Genomic DNA, 22,475 nt, shown 5'->3' with positions numbered 1-22,475 from the left:
CCTCCTGGCTCTTCGTAGCTCTCTCTTTAGGTCCTTCCTAGCTAACTTGTAACTCTCGAGCGCCCTAACTGAACCTTCATGTCTCATCTTTACATAAGTCTCCTTCTTCCTCTTGACAAGTGTTTTGACTGCTTTAGTAAACCACGGTTCCCTCACTCGACCACTCGACAGGTACATACTTATCAAGGACACGCAGTAGCTGTTCCTTGAACAAGCTCCACATTTCCATTGTGCCCATCCCCTGCAGTTTTCCTCTCCATCCGATGTATCCTAAGTCTTGCCTCATCGCATCATAATTGCCTTTCCCCCAGATATAACTCTTGCCCTGCAGTATATACCTATCCCTTTCCATCACTAAAGTAAACGTAATCGAATTGTGGTCACTATCACCAAAGTGCTCACCTACCTCCAAATCTAACACCTGTCCTGGTTCATAGGGTTCTGTTAAGTATACAGTCTCTGAAAATGTTGCATTTATTTCCTGTAATACTTCTTCTATCACAGTTATGACACTGCAGCACCTCATTCAATTCACTACGAACAGAAGATCTGCTTGTAATGTATTTAAAAGTCTTGTGAATGCCACCACTTCCTGCAAAAGTCTCACGTATTCCTGTGGCACATTTTTGTCATGTCTATTTCTGTCGTGCTTTTAACCACACTGTCTATCCTTTTCAGTCACGTTAATTTCATGCGTTCTGTTTATTGACCTCTGATGACACCCTCCGAGCCCTGCAGGCAGGTGGCAATGTGGCACACTTACTGCTGGCCCTTATCTCCACAATAGGTGGCGCTGTGATGCTTCCATTTGCCTCAGATCTGTTAAAGTTCACCACAATCAAATGCCAGCACGGTGACTGAACTGCCACCTCTCCCCCCACCAGCACTATCATTGCCTCAATTCCCTGCTGTTGCCTTGCAAGGCGATTCCCCTTCCCAACTGCTCCCCTCCAACTGCTCCCTTCCCCACTCCGGCCAACCAACGACAAGTTGCAAGAGCATCATCAGGCAAAAATTGACACTTAGTCGAAGAAGGAGGCATTAAAATCTTGATCTAGAAAGACATTTTTGAGGAGGGTCAAGAGAGATGATGGTGAGGTCGAGCCAAATGTAATTAGCGTACATGTGGAAACTGATGTGGTTTCAGATCATTTCACTAAGAGGCAGATATAGATGAAAATGGGTTGAAGATGGATCCTCTTCTCCAGCATCACAAACCCACCTTACTGTGATATGATCTTAAGTGAAAACCTCCTCAGTGTTGAGCTCTAGCCCCACAGTTACAGAACTCACAATTGAGGTGATTACTAGAAAACTGATTTGACAGTTCTTCAAGTGCATTTTTGTTGAACTTAAAATGATTTTGATATTGCTAGTGTTTTAGAGTTTTAAAATGTCAGTTGTGTTTTTTTTGAATACCATAGAACCCCTGTACTGTAGAAGGAGGCCATTTAGCCCATCGAGTCTGCACCAACCCTCTGAAAGAGCACCAAACTAGGCCCTCGTCCTATTTCCATAACCCCATCTAATCTACACATCTTTGGACACTGAGGCTGTTTTAGCATGGCTAAACCACCTAACGCGCACATCTTTTGACTGTGGGAGGAGACTGGCGCACCCAAAGGAAACCCACGCAGACACGGGGAGAACGTACAAATTCCACCCAGACAGTTGCCGAGGGCCCAGAATTTAATTCAGGTCTCTGGCGCTGTGAGGCAGCAATGCTACAAATGCACCCGAATGACACCCACATGTGATACTGTGAGGGGGCAAAGACTTTGTGCTTGTCAAATGACACAGGCTGGGATTTTCCAGCCCTGATTGCCACCAAGATCTTCCATTCCCGCTGAAAGTTAATGGACTTTAGGCTGCCCACTGTGTCCAGTAAATCCCAGCTACAGTGATTGCAAGATTCAGGGTGTACTTGTAGCAGAAGGGGTGGAACTGTAGTGGCAAAAATCATTGTAATCTGGAAATCGCAGATCAGCAATGCCATGGAAAATCTGCTAGTAAATATAATAACCAGAATGTCATAACATTTCGCATAATTCACTATTGATAATAATTAGTGACCTGTGTGACGTATTAGAAATTTCAGCGCTATATTATATGTAGTCACTGCAGTAAGGGTTAAAAGCTTGGGTTAGTTATGACTGTTGCTTCATGTTTTAAAAAATCCTGGTTTGGAAGCCAGCCTAGGCTTTTTGGAGACAAAGGTGCAATTAAAGCATCATAAAAGTAAAATCATGGGCGTGATTCAGCGGAAATAAATTTAAGTCGGCTTTCAGGTGCAATTAGCAGGGCGTTTCCCAGCAGCTGCAGCACTGAGATTGATGCTGCTAATCAAATGGCACTTCGCCATTTTTCTGGGGCCTTGGGGAGTTTCTCCCCATCGAGGCCAAACGTAAGCACTTTAGCTGCACTGGCAGTGCCATTTTTGCAATGCTTCACCCCTTCACAAATGGTGTACTCCATGCCGTACGCCGTCGGGGCGGCCTCAGCACATCACCTGAGGCTCTCTCCTGATGCTCCGCCCCCGATGGGCCGAGTTCCTGAGATGTTATTTTTTTCGTCCAGCGCCGCCACAGTCAGGGGGGAACCGTGCCGCTGCCAGGGGTGGGGGGGGGGGGTGCTTCGGAGAGGGTTGGGAGGTCTGGTGGGGGATGGTGAGAGGGAGGTTGCTGGGAGAGTCATTATTTGGCAGGTTCGCGACTGGCGCCTGTTGCATGGCACAGCCGCCTTAGGCCGCTGCCATGTGCATGCGCAGCCACGGATCCGGCCATTCTCCAGCCGTTTTTGGCGTGAGAGCCGGGAGCTCTCTGTCCGGTATTTTAGCAACTGTTGGGGTCTGGTCTGGGATCGTAATTCTTGCATGTCATATTTTAATGAAGTACATGTTTGACAGCAGACAAATCATTAAAGTCCAAACAGCAATCATTGTTTTCTGTTTCATCTGTCAGTCCAAGTTGCTGCATCAGATGAATGCATTGCTCTAATAGTGATAACTCTAACATATAAACTGTTTCTGTATCCCTTCCTCTCACTCAGTTGTGTTGGTTCACTCACTATTTGATTAATTCTTGTTGCTCTTTTGCAGACCTCACCATTCACCAGGCATTCCATCAAGCTGCAACTGAGGTAAACACAAAATCTGGTTTAGAAATGCTGCTAAACATCATTACCGTTGGAGAAAAATCCCCTTCTAATCCAAACATATCTGGGCAACAAATATGAGTGATGATCGACTAAAATCTACTTGGAGTTACTACTGTCTCTCACAGGGATAGAGGAACAGGTGATAAACGAGCAGGTGATTCAGCCTCAAGTCTGATCTGTCATTCAATTATATCATAATATTGGGCCATTACTTTTGTGGAGTGATCATCAACACGGATTGCCACTCCATGCCTACTTACCTACATGGGATTTTCCTCCATGCCTGTCCCACCGGATTTTCCCACTCAGGCAGCGTAGCTCTCCTGGAAGCCCAGCATCAAAGTCCAATTCCATCGAATTGAAGAAGGAGATCTACCTTGTTCATGGCACTAGCTGTTGTAAACCAGGTAAATTAAAGGTTCGTATTGAAATTAACAGGCCAGGGGGAAGGTAAGTCTTCAAGATAAATGGATGGGATTTGGGGGTGAGAGGATCAGAGGTTGGACGGCAGTGTGGGAACTTGGGATGGGAGGTCAGGGGTTGGTCGAACCTCGAGTGGATGGAGGTGTTGGGACAGGTCGACAGGGGGTGGGGGTTGCTATTCCAATCGGGTCAGCGAGGCTGGGGTTGTGGGAAGGTTAGGGGGGGGGCAGGTGGGCAGTCCTATTGGGGGCTCAATCTGGGTCTTCACAATAATACTCAAGTTGGAAGAGGCTTTAATTCTTTTAACGTTCTGTGGGTAGCTATTTGTGTAACACAGCCGGACCCATCCGACATTTGTAATTTAAATCACATTTTTGGATGGTTCCCACGGCAGGGCAATATTCCTGGGGAAGCTTGAACTTCTGGGCAATTGCTGTGCAAACCCTTACCTGAGATGTTTGGAAAGGGATTCCGCTGTGCATCTTTGAGGTACCCCCAAATCTGAAACTGGGAATTTAGGGTTTTCCACCCACAATTGCTTAAAACATGTATGACCAGTGGACGTTGTAAGACTTAGGAATTCAGAGAAAATATTATTGTTTGACTGATAGTTGTGAGGATGGGGTTCTGAAGGACGCATGCATCTGAGACTGCATGGCGGTGGGTTTGCTTAATGAAGCCTTATCTGATTTTCTGCAGTCCAAGGAACTAGCATTATCCAAGGCATTTCAATTCACTAGACAGGCTGAACTTCAGAAGCAAAACTGAGCTTTAATCTGGGGAGATAGAGAATCATTCAATTTGTAACAACTGGAGGTACGAGCGAAACCAATGAAAAAGCAAACCCAGAACAAAGAGAGTGCAGTCGCCACCATTATTCAATGCTTCCATTATGGCATGAGAAAACTCCGCAGACATGAAGACTGTCCTGCCATAAATGCATAGTATCATTCCTTCAGGAGGTGGGGCCACTTTAAAGCAGTATGCCGCAATAGAAAACCTCCGACACGACCATTTAAAGGAAGTAAATCAGATCAACCAAGATTCAGGAAATAGGAGATATAGAGGAACAAAAAATGCCCTTCTTGGGTGAAGTTACAAAATCCAAAGGGACCTTTTCTAATGTGGATACCATATCATTGGCCACAAAACCAATTTTAAGTTTGACGCAGGAGCAGGAGTGTCCATTCTTTCTGAATTTCTGCAACCGCCTACCACTTGACCTTACAGCCCAGTGGGTATGCCACTGAAAGTGCAACGGCAGACTACTACCAGTTTTCAGTGCAATGGAACATGGATTTTTGACATGATGCACATTATTCATCATCAAGATTGCTCTTTATTAAGCAGAGTGGCTTGTATAGCTTTGCAGCTTTTGTATTCACCAGATACAGTAGAAAGCCAAGTTGATCAGAACAGTTTGATCTCGTCTGCATAATGGATGCTCCACACTTGCAGCCACAGGAGGACATTCTGGAAATTACTTTACTCTTTGAGGAGAGGGTGGATGAAGGAGGAGATTGGAACACCACTGACCATCACAGTGACCAGCCAGAGGAGGACATTCTGGACCTCACACTATTTTTTTGAAGAGCGAGCGAATGAGGACGTTAGCCAAGATACCACTAATGCCACCAGAATAGTACTGATGAATGTGACCAGGATGCCAATCCACCTGACTATTCTGGTAAGGACACCGTGACATGGTGCACACACTGACATTCATGAAGAGAGGCCAGGAGCAGAACCTGCAAAAATGGCCAATGTAAGATGTGCTGAACACAAAGCTGACTCCCAAAGCCCTGATTTCAAAGCTGAAAAGAAAATGATTGGAACTGCTGACATACACAACTACTGATTTCACACACAATTCAGATGTACAAGCAATTGTAACAACTTTGAATCTGGTAGAGGAAGCAAAATGGCAACCTAATCCAATGAAACACTGTATAGTAACAGAACCCTAGATGCCAATAAGCTCTATTCTAGATGTTGCCTTGACTGCTGAAGCTCTTGGAATGTAAATGCCAGATGATCAGCAAACTCACACTGATGTGACAGCACATGTCAAAAAACCACAAACAGAACAACAAAACCCCATGGTATTAATAAAAGTAGCATCAAGTCCACTTGAGAATAATCTTTATTCTACTCTTTGGCCATCAACTTCACTTTGAATGTGATATTGGGATTGTACAGTACTTCATTCCGGGTACAGGAGTTATTGAATGTACTTAAGCAATGGATACTTTTGCCAAGCAATGAAATTGCGAAACCAGAAGATTGCAGACACACTACAGCTATACAAATATTAACAGAAGCTGACTAAATCTCATTCCTTCGAGAACGAGCAGCAGAAGCACAACCTTTAAAAGGGATATTAAAAAAAGGACAAGTGATGTCTTAATACTGCACACCAGAAAAATGAATCTCTATCTTCTGGCACAATACAAAAATAATATGTAAAACAGGCAGCCCGCACATCCTCCAAGACAGCCACAAAGACAATTGGAGATTGATGCCACTGGCACAGTGACCATGAAGTGGGAGGGAAATAGACTGTGTAAATATTTAATGAGTAGAATGAAAGACTGGGTGGGGGGGATATAGTATAAAGTGTGAATAGCTATTCTGCTAATAGTTAATATATATCCTGAGCGATGTCAGATCACGTGTCACTGGAACTTCGAGAGAGATGTTTCTGGAATGTATATAACTGTATATAGTTGATCAATGTTTGAAAGTTTCTGGCTGCCTTGTTTCCAATAATCTCTGTTCAATACAACCCGGGATTGTTAATAATGATACTTCAGGGGCAGGGCTTAAATCAAACAGGCTGGAAACCCTAACTCAGCAATGTCATCTTTTATTAGTTCAAAATTGACCCAATCCTCGCTGTTCCCAGGTTCTTAACCCACAGTGTAGGAGTAACAAATTAATGGCTGATATGTAAATGCTCTTGAACGACAGCTATTGTCTGTTTAAGTGTCATAAACTGAAGTTATTTAAATCCCCAACCCTTTAAATATGAAATTAAAAACCTAGGCTGTTGAAGCACTTTGATTGACAGACAATCTGGCGTGCCGTAAGAAAAACCATTACCATCTGTTCCTGCATTTTTAAAATTTCCAAAGGGTTATTATTTTAGCTGATCCCATAATGAATGCGTGACTGAGTATCAAATGCTCTAAACCACTTAGATCAGCAGGAACTGAGTTCAAATTTTAATTGACAGTTTTAAGAGGGTAATAAAGAATGTGCTGTCTTTGATCTGGTTACTGAATAGAAGTTTGGTTGTTTATTGTTATAATGGATTGGCCACGAGAGGATTTAAGATCTTTGAATAAGTTTCATCTGAATGACCCAATCATGCCTCTGCAATCCCATCTCCCATTAGCGATTGAAAATCATATGTGTGGAGGTCATTTCCATGCTGGTTGTTCTACTAAGTTGGGACTTGACTCAAGTCCCTGTCTCACGCTTTCAATCTCCATGTTAGAGAGTGTGAGAATATCTATCCTCTTAGTACCAGAAATAGTATCGGACCACTGTTAGTAGGACAGTATTCTACTTCATTCAAGATTCGTGATGTCATTGGAAAAGCTGAATGGCATTATTGTCCTGTTACTTCCTGACAGCTGTCCAAAATCCTTTTTGCACTGTGACATTACAATTTACATGCCCTGGTGAGTAAGTGCCATACCTGATTCATGTGTATTGCTTCCTAAATGCTTAATATTAAATGGAAAGATCTCACTTGTGTTTCATAGGTCACAAGTCTGATTATTTTCACTTGAAAGAGAAAAGCCCACCATCAGTCCTTGCATCTTTTAACCTGACTCCATAAATGTTGGTTTGTTTTGGATATATGTGTTTGAACAGTGAATGCGGGTGATATAATTTAAGGTAACATCTTTGGGGAGTTTGGCTGTGTGGAAAAGCTGAATTAATGAAGAAACACAGTCCGAAAAACAAAATCACTGAAGCGTGGAGGATTAAGAATTACAAACGGTTAATTCAACTCCTGCACGTTGGCAGCTGTTGTATTTCCTCTGAGAAAACCCATTGTTCTTAGTATTGTGGTCTCCTCAAGGGAATTGTGAGCTGGGCTAGGAGATCAGCGGTGGGAGGGGCTCTGAAGCTGGGAAATCAGAATGACCCAGGATCAAGAAACACAGGGGTATGTGTATGTATATAACTGGGGTTCAGGCTCTTTCAGCAAGCTTTTTTTTGATCAAGTTACCTGATTTTAGATTCAAAATTACAGAAGGAATTGCTGAAGAGAAAGGAATGACATTGGTAAAGTATATGAATGAAATTGAAGAAGCTGGTCGGGCAAGACCATTGTAACAAAGCTGAAAGCAGTTGATAATCATGAGGAGACTTGCGACATCCAAGCTATTTTGTGTTCTGGATACTCAGCCAGAAATGCAATACACAGCTACTAAAATATTTACAAATAGGAAGACAATTTACACCTGTGCCTTTCTGTTAATTCTCTTTTTGAAATAAAACTTGAATGAATGTGGCCCAAATAACGTTTGCTGATTGCTTGTGATTTGATCTCTGATGGGATTTATTTCTGCTGACTGTAAGGCTTGCCTGATACCTCTCTACGTCACACTTCTCAGGATTGAATTACTTTGCATTCATCTCCTTCATTATCGAGGAAGGAAAGCCTCTGCAGATGGGCTGCACCTCATTCTGCTTCTGCGCAAACTAATCCCTTCCCTGGTGTAGACTGTTGGTAAACTGTGGGGCTGTTTAGCACAGGGCTAAATCGCTGGCTTTGAAAGCAGACCAAGGCAGGCCAGCAGCACGGTTCAATTCCTGTAACAGCCTCCCCGAACAGGCACCCGAATGTGGCGACTAGGGGCTTTTCACAGTAACTTCATTTGAAGCCTACTTGTGACAATGAGCGATTTTTATTAGGGGCTGGTTTAGCACACTGGGCTAAATCGCTGGCTTTGAAAGCAGACCAAAGCAGGCCAGCAGCACGGTTCAATTCCCGTACCAGCCTCCCCGAACAGACGCCGGAATGTGGCGACTAGGGGCTTTTCACAGTAACTTCATTTGAAGCCTACTTGTGACAATAAGCGATTTTCATTTTTTCATGTAAACCTACCTGATGGCAAGCATTGCTGAAGGAAATTATATAACGAAAAAGGAAATCTGTGTACCCAACACAAATTTACATGGTGCTCCTCTCCAACAGGCAACTTACTTCTTTAACTCTTGAGTCTAATAAACTAGGCATCACACATGCAGGAGCTGATACTGGCACCACTGAGCTCAGGGATTCAGCTATAAAGGGCTTAAGCTGGTCTTGGCGAGTGCAGGGGCTCAGCTCCAGGCACCAGCAGCCATCCCTGTCCACCGGATTGATGGGATGAGAGCTGGGCATGATGATGGTGTAGGGGTTTTGTGGAATTAGTGTGGCTTTTGTAGTGGAGATAGAGGAGGGGCAGAGGGAAACATACCTGATTGCAATTTTTTACTTGGCCCCCTTCTTCAGAGGCTGTTCCTGTGGGAAACCAGTGAGCAGGATGTTAAAATAGCCACAGCGACTTAACCAGCAGCAACCTGCTGCTTTCCCCCCGGGTTGGAATTCTAACCTGGTCTTTTGAGCAGATGAGTTTGCAAACTGATGAACATAAAGCCGGATCACTGAATAAATAAGAATAAAGGCTTAGCTCCAAAGATGCTCAATCACATTTTTAACACAAGGCCGTAATGTGCCGGCCAGACTAGCTGGATGTCAAAGTGGAGCCAAAGAGGTCACATAAGGCCTAGAAATGTAAGTATATTTCATTTCTGTATGGATTTCTTGTGGGCCAGGAGGATCAGGATTGCTTCTCTGAGCTCTGCAAAGGAAATCTTAGGTCTTCCTCTTCCCCCAGGTTTCTCCACCAGTCCATGACTATGACAGCCTGCCCCAATCTCCCCAGCTAATGATTTTTAACAGATTTCTAGCCTTTTCTGGGGGTGGTGACATGTTCCACATAGGCCACTAGCCTGCTAAGTAGCTGCAGGTCGTGTGTCTGCGTATGATCCGCTAAACACTAGTGGGAGATAAGTGCTCATTTTACACTACCACATAACCATCTAAATGCCGGATGATAAATTGCAGCCCTCTGTGTGAAGGGACATCCCACGACTAACACGTGCTCTTTGTTTGATTCCATAGTTGACCAGGAGGAGACCCCAGAAAGCCATGTCTACACTGTCCTCAGCATTTCATAGCATTTTGTATCACTGATTCCTGCAGTGACAAGCACCAACACAGATATTTCCGACGTGGGTGGACACCAACACATCCACTTTGAAAGATTGCGTTCGTGAGATGGAGCACGGGGGGGCGTGGGGGGGAGAGAACTGGCTCAATTGTGGGTCATGAGAATAGGGACTAAGCAGAAGTGGTCGTGGGGGAACCAGACCAGAAACCTACCGTCTAAAAAAATGCCTCGAGTCTTTCTTTGTCCCGTGAGGCTGTGAATCTATCTACAAACATTTGCATACCGTACCATCCTTAGGAATGACCAAGGTGCCTAGTAAAGCCCGGGAGGTACTAGAGCAGAGATGGACGAACTAGGCTAGTGAGTGGGCTACATGAGTGGCCCTCCATCATCATCCGTGGGCCGCATGAATGAAATTGGGCATTTGCATTAACCATGACCCCATGAATAAGATTAATTACATTTAATACACATATTTCGTAACCAGTTACAGAAGGTGCATAAATAAACATTCATGTATTCATAGAACTTTCGTCAACTTCAAATAACCAAAAACAGATGAAATGTTTACGCTTACATTATTCATATGACTTCTGGTTGGATCCGTTCTCCACAAGTTTCCTTAGATTAGGACTCATCGATGTGCAGACACTTCGCAATTCAGCACATTTGATCATTTCCTCTTGGTCTTTAAAACCAGCAAATAAACATCTGCAGCTTCGATGACGCATTCTTTGCAAGCAACCAAGCAATACGAAAGCTAGCCAAAGTCACTGCATCATTCTCATTTAATGCTTGTCTAAGTACCTGCCTCTGTGTGTTCATGGCTTCCTCCAGGTTTTAAAGCTCTCAAGCATGTTGGGCAGAACAAGGCAGTTTTCCCCTGTGAGAGGGATGACATGTTTCATAATGTCTGTTAACATTGTATTTTTTTGGAACTGCTATCACCTCATTGCAAATTAAGCACAACGGTCTCCCTTTCTGTTGAGTATCAAAATAATCCAGTTCCCAACTATCTTCGACCATTCAGCCCTCATTATCCATTTTCCACTTTTTTGCTATTTCTTCCTCCTCTGCATTTTCTGGGAGCGATTTAATGGAAAAAACCAGACTTCCTTTGTGGGTGCGTTTAGCCGGGGTTTTCCCGGCGTGAACAAACCCACTATTAAACGGGACTCTGTTCTTTATTCGGGCTCTGGCGAGGAAGGCCCCACCGAGGTTGCACTTACCTTCAGTTCCTGCACTGAGGAGCTCAGCTCGCCAGTGCAGGAACAGATCGGGACACCATTTTTAATGACCCCCCCATCCAAAGCGACCCCTGGACTCCCTCAACACCCCAAAGTACGGGTTAGGGTGTCCTTGAGCCCCCTCACCCAACCTCATAAGGGCAGCGACTCCTGGGCCTAATCCCCATCATGGGCAAGATGCCACCTAGGAACTGCCAGCCTGGCACTCTGGCAGTACCACTGCCAGCCTGGGTGGCACTGCCAGGGTGCCAGGCTGGCAGTGTAAAGGTGCCCAGGTGGCATCAGCAGTGTCATGGTACCACCCTGCACAGAGGCTGACCACCCGGGGGCCTCAAATTGCCTGGGAGACCACCCCAAGTGCTGTTCCGCCTGTTCCATGTTTGTGGAGACCAGTGCTAAACGACACCTGGAATCTGGATTTTCTTTTTAATCATTCTTGGGAATTGGGTGTCGCTGGATTTTAATCATTCTTGGGATGTGGGTGTCGCTGGCTGGGCCAGCATTTATTGGCCAACTCTAAATGCCCTTGAACTGAGTGGCTTGCTTGGCCATTTCAGTGGGGCAATTAAGAGTCAATTGCATTGCTCTCCGAGTCTGGATTTCCTTCCCTGAAGGACATTGGGAACCAGATGGGGTTTTCTGACAATTGGCAATGGTTTCATGATCATCATTAGACTTTTAATTCCAGTTTTTTTTATTGAATTCAAATTTCACCACCTGCCATGGTGGGATTCGAACCCTGGACCCCAGAGCTTTACCCTGTGTCTTTGGATTACTAGTCCAGTGACAATAGCAGTGACAATACCACCACTTCCCTTATTGTGGCAGGATCCAGATTGCGACACCTTGCGAGATCTCGCAAGGCATAATGAGCCAGGTAAATCTTGTTGGAGGCCTCTCGAGAGATTTATCGACCACGTCGGGTCCCAAGTCGGGTGCGACACAGCCTTTAGATTGCACTCTTTGATTTTGCACTCACCATGCAAATTCAACAAAAAATGATTCATTAGGTAGGAGCAAAGCTGAAAGCAGCCAAAAAAATCAATAGCAAGAAACACAATCTCCCATTTGTGCTCTGGCAGCGGCCACGATGGTCTCCCTGCATTTGCGTACCCAGAATGTGCTGAACGTGCTGTTTGAGCGGCGAGAACTGCAGCATTGCGATCCTGGCATCAACTGTAAGAGAGTGATCCTGGCGAGAACCTCAGCAGTGCATCTTGCCATCACATCACAGCAGCACGTCCTGCCATCACATTATAGCATTCTTCCTGCCGTCACAACATCGCAGTGCGATCTCGGACCCAGAATGAACTCAGTGCCGGCAGAATTCCATTTCCCTTCTGCACCATGGACAAGACTCAATGGGCCGCACTCAGAGCCGTGAAGGGCTGCATGTGGTCTGTGGGCTGCAGATTGCCCACTACTGTACTAGAGAGAAGTCCATCTATCACAGCTACATAGTGATGTTTGACTGTAAACCATCACTGTGATGGATGGAAGATTTTAGGAATATTGGTTTCTAAAAATTAGCAATTGTAAGGGTTGAAAGCCTGGAGTTATAGTGTGTTTGACTGCAGTGGTCATGTTTTAAAAAGGATTTTGTTGCAGTCTGGAAGCTTTTAGGAGGCAGATGGAGGGGTAGCACTAATGGTTGAAGAATCACTTCCAGTTGTGAGAAGGGATGATATACTAAACGGGTCAACAAACAATGCTTTATGTGTTGAGTTTAGTAATAAAAAAGGGTCCGTCACACTACTGGAATATACTACAGACCTCCAAATTGTGAAAGGGAGGTAGAAGATCAAATATGTGGGCAAATTTCTACCTGTAAAAACAAGAGGGCAATAATAGTAGAAGACGTCCAAATCATTAATATGTAACGCAAACAGTAAGAATCCCAACACTGAGCCCGGTGGAACACCACTTGAAACAACTTTCCACGTTGCTTTATATCCCATGGCTTTTACTTTTTGCCAAATCTGCCATGTGGGACCTTGCCAAACGCATTGCTAAAATCCAAGTACACAATATCCACTGCACTACCTTCATCAAGCCTTCCTGTCACTTCCTCAAAGAATTCAATCAAGTTTGTGAGGCAAGACCTTCCTTTAACAAATCCATGCTGACCATCTCTGACTAGTCCATGCCTTTCTATGTGACAGTTAATCCTATCTCTCAGGATTGATTCTACTAATTGTCCCACCACCGACGGAAGACTAACTGGCCTATAATTGTTTGGAATTTCCTTCGATCCCTTTTTAAACAATGAAACCACATTTGCATTTATGGATGACTCTTTGTCAAAGTTAGAGGGAACTGGAAATGGGATCAGATTTATACTGTAGTGGGGGTGCATGGAGTGATGGTGCTCGATAGGGGGCAGCGATAGGTGGATATTGACAAAGATGACAAGGACAGCCGACAAAAGGAATGTAAACTCTCTCCTCCACCTTCACCCCATTTTTATTTCTATCAATTTGTTTCATCTTTTCCATTGATCTGTTTTTCCCTCCCTATTGTTCTCCCTCCCCCCACGACACTTGGACCAACTGTTCCTAGCTGCCCTTTGACCCACAGCTCACCTTTGTTCTGCCACTCACACATTCTAATCTCTTTATATGCCACTAGCAGCACCCTTCTTAGCCTTAATTGCCCCCATTTACATTCCTTTTGTGTTCTGTCCTCGACATCTTTGTCAATCTCCACCTATCGCTGGCTCCCTAACCAGCCTCACCGCTCCATGCAACCCCCCCCCCCCATTTACAGTATAAATCTTACCCATTTCCAGTTCTCTCTATTTTTGACAAAGAGTCATCCAGACTCGAAAGGTTAAGTCCTTTTTCTCTCCACAGATGCTATCAGACCTGCTAAGATTGTCCAGTATTTTCTGTTTTTGTGACACAATGAATGGGAGTATACTAAGAGGGGTAGATGAAGTGAGACATCTTGCCATACAAGTACACATGCCCCTAAAGGCAGCAGTTCAAGTGATCAAGGTTGTGAATAAAGCATATGGAATTCGCTCCATCATTGGCAGAGGTATAGAATATAAAAGGATTTCATGTTGGAATTGTATAAAACACTGGTGAGGCTACAACTAGGGTATTGCGTGCAGTTCTGGTCACTACATTACAGGAGTGAAATAATTGCTCTGGACAGAGTGCAGAAGAGGTTTACAAGAATGTTGCCAGGGCTAGAAAAGTGCAGCTGAGAGGAGAGATTGGTTAGGCTGGAGTTATTTTCCTTGGAACAAAGGTTGAGGGATGGCTTAATTGAGGTGGACAGAATTATGTGGGGAAGTGATTGAGTGGACAGTATAAAATTATTTCCCTTGGTGGAGAATTCTAGAACCAAGGAACATGAAGATAACTGGCAGAAGGTGTAGAGAGGAGATGAGGAAGATCTTTTTTACACAGAGGGTAGTGGGAGTCTGGAATTTGTTGCCGGGTTGATGGTGGGGGCAGAGACCCTAAATGCTTTAAAAATGTACCTGGGTCTGCACCTTAAGTGCTCTAAGCTACAGGGTCATGGACCGGGTGCTGGAAGATGGGATGAGAAAAGGCACCTGGATGTCCTCAGGCTGGCATGGACAAGAAGGTCTGAATGTCCTCCTTCTGTGCTGTAACCTTTCTATGGTTCCATGTTTCTATGGTGAAATTGACCAGAGGAATGTGTTGCTCAGTCTGGGTTAATGCACTGTGATTTGATTGAGGAAAGTCCCTGGTAAGTTAATATGCTTTCAATCTCGAAGAGTTAATTTGTTTTTCAGCTTGGGGAGATGGTGCCATTTCTGAGTGGAGCTAAGAGATTCAGAGAGAGACCTTTTGGCCACTCTTTGGAGAGAAGTTAAAGTCCGATTTGGACTCCTGGAACGAATCATTCTTTCCGCACAGTCTTTTATAATAAACTAAAATATTGGGGTTTTGGTCTAGTATCCGAGCCACTGTTGGGGTCTGACCTGGGATCTTAATATCAGCAACAATGTATCCTCTGCTTTGGACACTCCAGTGACAAAAGTCCTGAACTCTGGTGTAGATGCTCAAAATGAATGCCCTCCATGATGTTACAGACATTTTGCATTTCCAACATATAGCAGACATCAAAATTAGGTTCCGTTTGTTTTCATAGAAGAAGTAAAAGCTGAGGCATTACTCTACGAATTGGTCGAAACATCCCATTAAAATAGGACACAGGAGAATTATGGGCGGCACGGGAGCACAGTGGGTACCACTGTTGCTTCACAGCTCCAGGGTCCCAGGTTTGATTCTCGGCTTGGGTCCCTGCCTGTGTGGAGTCTGCACGTTCTCCCTGTGTCTCCGTGGGTTTCCTCCGGGTACTCCTGTTTCCTCCCACAAGTCCCAAAAGACATGCTGTTAGGTGAATTGGATATTCTAAATTCTTCCTCTGCGTACCCGAACAGGTGCCGAAATGTGACGACTAGGGGCTTTTCATAGTAAATTCATTGCAGTGTTAATGTAAGCCTACTTGTGACAATAAAGATTATTATTATGTATTAAGGTGTTTGTTAATGACATCACACAGACCTGATTTCAACATAAGTAGGCACACTAACAAATAAAGCAAATATATGTTTGAATAATGGGGATTTTCCTAATAGTCCTATTGTATGAGATTCTTCGCATCAATACACAGGTTTAGTTGCAAAAAATATTTTAAGTAAAGTGGTTCGCTTTGTCCCGTATAGTTTGCTGGAAATGTCCATCGTCACATAACAAAAGCTGCAGAATATGTTGATGATATTTTCATAAAGCAGGGATAGCTGATCTTGATCTAATGATGCATACTGCATTACTGGATTTGATTCCCAGTGATGTGCTGTCATCCATCTAATCACACTTTGCACTGAAAGCGGGAGGTTTGTTATGGATGTCACAGTGTGTTTTGTTTGGGTCTGTGTGATAAGGTTTCCTACTTTCTAGGAGACACTTGGATTTTAAGATGGCAGCTGAAGAATGATGTTGTTTCTTTACACCGAACTCTGCAATGTTTCTTTACAATGGTGTAAAGAAATAACATCTGGAAATGGGACTTTGGCCCTCATTGTTACTAGACCATGCTTGAATAAGCCAAGACATTACATGGAATGGTCCGTGTTTAGATAAGAATACAAACAAAAATCACCGGAGTGAGAGAAGAAACATTCAGCCCATCAAGCCCATCCACAGCACATGTCCGATTATTCATTCGTGGATTTCCCTCACACTGTTGATGCCCTATTTTAAGGGCACTCAGCAGTTGAACTTTGTTCTTACAAGACACTATTTTTTCTCTAACCTTCCCCAGAAAAATTGGGTGTGAGTCAACGCAAAAAAGTTAAACTGCTTGTTTGGCAGGGTATTTCTTGGTGGCTGCTACACCAAAAATAACCCTGCTATTCAATGGCACTTTGCCATTTTCTTTGACCTCGGAGTGTTTCTCTCCGTCAAGGCCACACTTAGGCTGCCATCCTGCACTAGCGAGCTGTGCTCACCAGTAGGACCGGCTCCTCGCAGATTGGGGCACCATTTTGGAAGGCCACCTCAATCTTTTGTTTTCTCCCCTCAAACACTGGTCTTCAGGAACCCCCCCCCTTCAACCCCTAAATTTTTCTGGGACCCTCGAAAGACGTGTTTGTTAGGTTAATTGGACATTCTGAATTCTCCCTCCGTGTATCCAAACAGGCGCCGAATGTGGCGACTAGGGGCTTTCCACAGTAACTTCATTGCAGTGCTAATTTAAGCCACTTGTGATAACAAAGATTATTATTATTTATATAATAACCCCTCCCCTCACCCCACGCTTCGAGGCAAGGCCCCCCATGCCCGACCCCTGGCCAAGTTGGCATACGGGTACCCTGGCAATGCCAGCCTGTCACCCTGCAACTGCCAACCTGACTCTGCTAGGGTTCCCAGGTAGCACTGCCAAGGTGGCATTGCCATGGTGCCTGGCTGGCAGCGCCAGGGTGCCCAGGTGCCACGGGGAGGGCCAGGGTGCTACCCTACCCTATCCCTGATCACCCAGGGACTTCTAATCGTCTGCAAGACCCACTGAGATACCATCATGCCTGGTTCGCATCTGGCAGACACATATTTCGATGAGCCTAATGCCTCACTTCAATCTGCATTTCTTGCCCAGCGAGAGCGAGATCGGGATCGTGCCCGCCCTCGGTAGTCCGGTAACATTCACGAGGTTTTTGGCCTGCGCGAAGGCCGATTTTGGCCTCTCCTAGGATTCAACCGTCATGCACTGACTCCAAGTCGAGTGCAACGAGGTCATTGAATCACGCCAATGAGTGCGTTGTACCTATGTCCAATTATCAATGTCCTTCTTTTGCCACAGCAGTCTACATTTAGCCAATGTTTCACCATTCTGTGAGGTTCCTTACTAGCCTTGCATGAGGTGATTTGCCAGCGACCTTCTGAAAATTGAAATACATTTGTCAGTTAATTTACCTTCATTCAAAAATGTGTGAGTTGGGGGTTGCCTCAAAAACAGGCACATCCAAGCAACTCCCTTTTCCTCTTGAATCAGACAAAACGCATTTGGAATGGTTGTTGAAGCAGCTGCATTGTCACATCTAATTCTCTTCTACAGCAGTGAAAATACTGGAAACTTCTCTTCTCCAGCAGTGAAAATACTGGAAAGTAGACCGTCTTGAGTATATGCCAAAGTCATTCTCCTGAAAGGGTGAACGTCCCATGGCCCTGTTTCTTATTAATTTTACAGTAGTGCAATCCATCTTTCAAGGAACATCCCAGTAACAGAAACCTCATTCATTTTATCCTCTTGCATTGCCTGAAGGCAGCGGCATTTTGTGGTTAAATGATCTCCAGTAAGAACTTCTCTCATGATTCCAGGCTGCGGATCTTTTTCTCTTTCTAATTTTCATGTTACCTGAAATTTGGGAAAGTTACAAAGCATGAATGAAGGAATTAATCTTCCTCCTCCCACTTACATGTAATAATTTGTCCTTGGTCCTCACTTCTTTCCTTGGACAATAAATGCGACAATTTTGTGCCACCAGTGTAGAACATCTCCTAACATGATCACAGACCAGCAATTCAGGCCCTGGAGATCAGTGCATCCAAATATCTATCGTACAAAGCTCTGACAGGAAAGCTTTTTTCAGCAAAAATGGGAAAGTTTTAATAACTGATAATTAATTTTGTTTCTCTCATCAACCAATGTAAAAATAGCAAAATACTGCAGGTGCTAGAATCTGAACAAAACATTATTGCCTGGTATCACTTTATGCTTGCACTTCTGATTAACACACTGGTGACGATGAAAAAAGGGCAAAGCCTGCACCATATCATTTGATACCACTTGATTTTAGAGGACTCAATGTAATATTGACCCTTCTATTGTCTAGGAACTTCAATTTTAGAAATGCAGACTCTTCAATGTTCATTAAAATAGACAGATGCCAAATGCTGTTAAATTACACACATCAGAGATGTTGATGGCTATTAACAAGCTACTTCAAGTATTAAAATATCAGTGGGAGATGTAACTAAAATGTAATTTCTTATTGATTAGCCTCAAACTTCCACCAAACGTAGACTAATAGTGAAAAACATGATTTGATCATTTAACCAATAAAGATATCTTATTTTGAATGTATGAAAAACAAGAGGCGCGATTTACCGGCCACAACCCGCCGGAATCGAAATGGGTCAGGGCCGGTAGATCCCGCGAGAGGCCTCTTGCAGGTTTCCAGACGCTTTGCGAGATCTGATGAGATCTCGCGAGACGTCGCAATCTGGATCCCGTCTACAATTGGCGGGACCAGAATTGCAGAGTTAATTCTTCCAATGCCAGATCTAACCGGAAACATCAGCCTGGTCCATAAACGGGGACCAAGCGGAACAGCACTTGGGTGTTTCCTACGTGATTGGAGGCCCAAGGGTGGTTTGTATCTGGGCAGCACCCTGGCGCGGTTGATGCCACACGGCACTTTGACACTGCCACCTGAGCAGCCTGGCAGGGGCACTGGCAGGGTGCCAGGCTGGCAGTGCCAAGGTGCCCAGGTGGCATTTTGCCCACGCCTTCCCATATGAGGTGAGGTGCGAGGTTTTGAGGTGCTTTTGGCCGTTGGGGGCATTCCAGGGGTCGCAGTGGGGGGGTTGAGAAGCAGAGCTCCTCTGTGCAGGCAATGCAACATTGTGGCCTCGGTTGGGCGTTCCCTGCTGAGGTCCAAAAAAAAATGGTGCTGTTCGTTAGCGGGGTCGTTCGTGGTGTTTAACAACTCCTCTAATCCCGCCCAGAACGGACTTTGATTTTTTCCCGTTAGATCACGCCCAAGATGAATTTCTTCAATTGAAGTGTCCGAATAAATGGCCAATAAACTGGAAGGGAATCAATTATTCAATGGGCATTGAATGGAAAGCTGCAGTTAGGCCAGATATGGAAGAATTATTATATTTGAAAGATTAAAAATTGGTCACAACCAATTTATTAATTTTGAACTGCAGTCGTTATTTTATGTATGCAAAAAGCGATCATATTGCATATAGAGCAGTTCCATAATCAGCAGACAAGATTTATCGCCATGAAGTCTGATTTGCCAAACATGTTCACAGCACGAAGCCTTGACCAATGGGAATGCATACTGTGACATTGCAGGTGCATCACTGGGATGTTTTTGCACATTTGAATAAAATACCCTGAATAGTTGTGGTGTGAGAGGAATGTTGGCCACAGAATTAGGAAAAGTTCTTTCTGAAACATTAAGATGGAGCTTATATTGCATCGCAAAATGGCACCTTTGAAAATGCAGCACTCCCTCGGCACTACACTGAAGGTCATCTTAGATTTGAAGTTCAATTCCTAAAATGTGACTTGAACCCACAACATCAATACTCAGATGGATGAATGTAACCAACTCAGCAAAGTAGATGAGACAATTGTACAGTGCAATAATGATGCAATTTAAAATCTAAAATAGGAACAGCTTTTGACAAGCATGATGTTTTCCTTGATGCTGCCACTGTAATTAATGAAACATCTTAAAATGTATCAGCTCTGAGTCTGTGACGGAACAACTGACCTATATTTGGGTCATTATAGGTGGGAAATGTCAGAGCTGGGAAGCTGAACATTTTTTCGACTTCAAATTACATTAAGCTGATTATGGCAAATCCAAATAGGGAATCTTCTACTCCAACCCATTCATGGGATTTACATTTGAATGTATGGGTGTACACTCTTACCATACGCAGGAATAAACTTCTGCAATAAGAAATATTCCAATGTAATATTTTGCATTAATGTTAGTAACATTCAGACATTTTTGTGGAACAAATTCCTCTATGTGCCAGCTGTAACTAATTCAAGATTGAAGTTTCAATGTAAAGTCATTGACTATTACCACCAATACACACAGCCAATCAGCCAACCACCGTGAGCACAAGATATGTGACAGCAGGGCTCTGGGGAAAGAGCTGGTAAAGAGATGTGCATGTGTGTGTGGTGTGTGTGTGGGGGTGGCGGGGGGGGGGGGGGGTAAGTGGGACTAATTGGATAGTTCTCTTAACGAGGCAGCACAGGTATGATGGGCTAAGTGGCCACTGTCGTGTTGGGTGCTTTGCTACATAGACGAACCAACACGGTTGCGGATGGTACAACTCAGTTTTATTACTAACAATAACAATATCTGTAAACTGGTTACTGTGGTTCGTTCATTACCCTCTAACCTGTGGACCTAGCCCTAACACTATCTTGGAGAAACACTCAGCACATGGTGAATGTCTGAGTGGCTTGCTGTGAGCTCTGTGCCCTGAGCTGTCTCCTGCTAGAATGAGCGGGAAATGTCGTGTTCCCCATTTTATAGTGTGTATGCTCTTGCCTGTGATGTTGTGTGTGTATTGATTGGTCCGTTGATCTGTCCATCAGTGTGTATGTATGTTTGCACCATGATATTTATCTGAATATCATGACATCCCCCTTTTTTACAAGAATATGTGCCTATGTGGTAATAAATATAGATGTGTACTGAGTGCAGCTGAATGTGTGCGTGCAATATCTGCAACATGTACATGAGGCTAAACTATATACATAGGAAGGTGTCAGGTGCAACATAGCAATGAGGTTGTACCATAAACAAAACACGTGTAAACATTAAGCATCAAAACGAACTCCTGTAACGACAAAAAGAGAAACATATTAACATTGTGGCATAATACGTCAGTGAGATCAATGTTCAAACAGGCTCATATGTCCAGCCTATTAGGTTAGCGACGAATTTGGGTTGACCGCCTCAAGGGTGGGTCAGGATCCACCGGCTGAGGAATGGGCCTGGCCACAGGCGACAGAGGAATGGGCATGGTGGCAGGAAGCTCCACAAAGTCGACATCAGGAACAACAGGAGGGCGTGGCACCGGTGTATGATCACGTAGCGAGCGCGGAAGCAGGCGAAGAGCCCGGCGATTGCACCTGCGAATGGAGCCATCAGGCATGCGAACCAGGAACGAGCGGGGAGCCACGCATCGGACAACTTTGACAGTTGCCGACCAGCCACCCTCTGGTAGGTGGATGCGGACGTTGTCTCCAGGCACCAGGGCAGGAAGATCAGTTGCCCGAGTGTCATTTGCCACCTTCTGCTGAGCACGCTGCTGTCGCATCCTTTGCAATACTGGAGCATAGTTGGGTGTAGGGACCAGAATGGATGGCACAGTGGTCCTGAGGGCGTGACCCATCAACAGCTGGGCTGGTGAGAGGCCAGTGGCTAGTGGGGCCAAACAATAGGCCAGCAGGGCTAAGCAAAAATCCAATCCGGCATCAGCAGCCTTGCAGAGGAGCCGCTTGATGATGTGAATGCCCTTTTCCGCCTTGCTATTTGACTGGGGATGCAGAGGGCTGGACTTCACATGTGTGAAGCCATACGAAGCAGCAAAAGAAGACCATTCTTGGATTGCAAAACAGGGCCCATTGTCCGACATGACAGTAAGCGGAATGCCATGGCGAGTGAAGGTGTCTTTGCATGCCCTTATGAGAGCGGACGATATCAAATCGTGCAGGCGTATGACCTCTGGATAATTCGAAAAGTAATCTATGATGATGACATAGTCCCTGCCAAGTGCATGAAAAAGGTCCACACCCACCTTCGCCCAGGGGGACGTCACCAACTCATGGGTCTGAAGCATCTCAGGGGGTTGCACCGGCTGAAACCTTTGGCAGGTGGGACAGTTGAGCACCATGTTGGCAATGTCGTCGCTGATGCCCGGCCAGTATACAGCTTCTCGAGCCCTCCGTCTGCACTTTTCAACCCCCAGATGGCCTTCGTGTAGTTGGTCGAGGACCAGCTTGTGCATGCTGTGTGGAATCACAATCCGGTCCAGCTTTAGGAGGACACCGTCAATGACGGCCAAGTCGTCCCGGACATTGTAGAATTGTGGGCACTGTCCTTTGAGCC

The 22,475-nt window shown here is 44.7% G+C and overlaps 1 protein-coding gene across 5 annotated transcripts in view; it reads right to left on the bottom strand.

Moving 5' to 3' along the window:
• Positions 1-10,319: 10,319 nt before the first annotated feature.
• The window catches only part of LOC140388067 (potassium voltage-gated channel subfamily A member 1-like), a 305,257-nt gene continuing 293,101 nt past the window's right edge, over positions 10,320-22,475 (bottom strand). For all 5 annotated transcript variants that reach the window (XR_011934077.1, XM_072471667.1, XM_072471670.1 and 2 more), the window contains 2 exons: positions 17,515-17,956; positions 10,320-10,698 (listed from right to left, as the gene is read on the bottom strand). The gene's annotated coding sequence lies outside the window, so the exon portion shown is untranslated. The remainder of the gene's footprint in view (positions 10,699-17,514; positions 17,957-22,475) is intronic.

This window comes from Scyliorhinus torazame, chromosome 13 (assembly GCF_047496885.1).
Source record: "Scyliorhinus torazame isolate Kashiwa2021f chromosome 13, sScyTor2.1, whole genome shotgun sequence".
NCBI classification, from domain to species: Eukaryota; Metazoa; Chordata; class Chondrichthyes; order Carcharhiniformes; family Scyliorhinidae; genus Scyliorhinus; species Scyliorhinus torazame.
The sequence above is the reverse complement of the archived record's forward strand: the minus strand, read 5'-3'. Positions and strand labels throughout refer to the sequence as shown.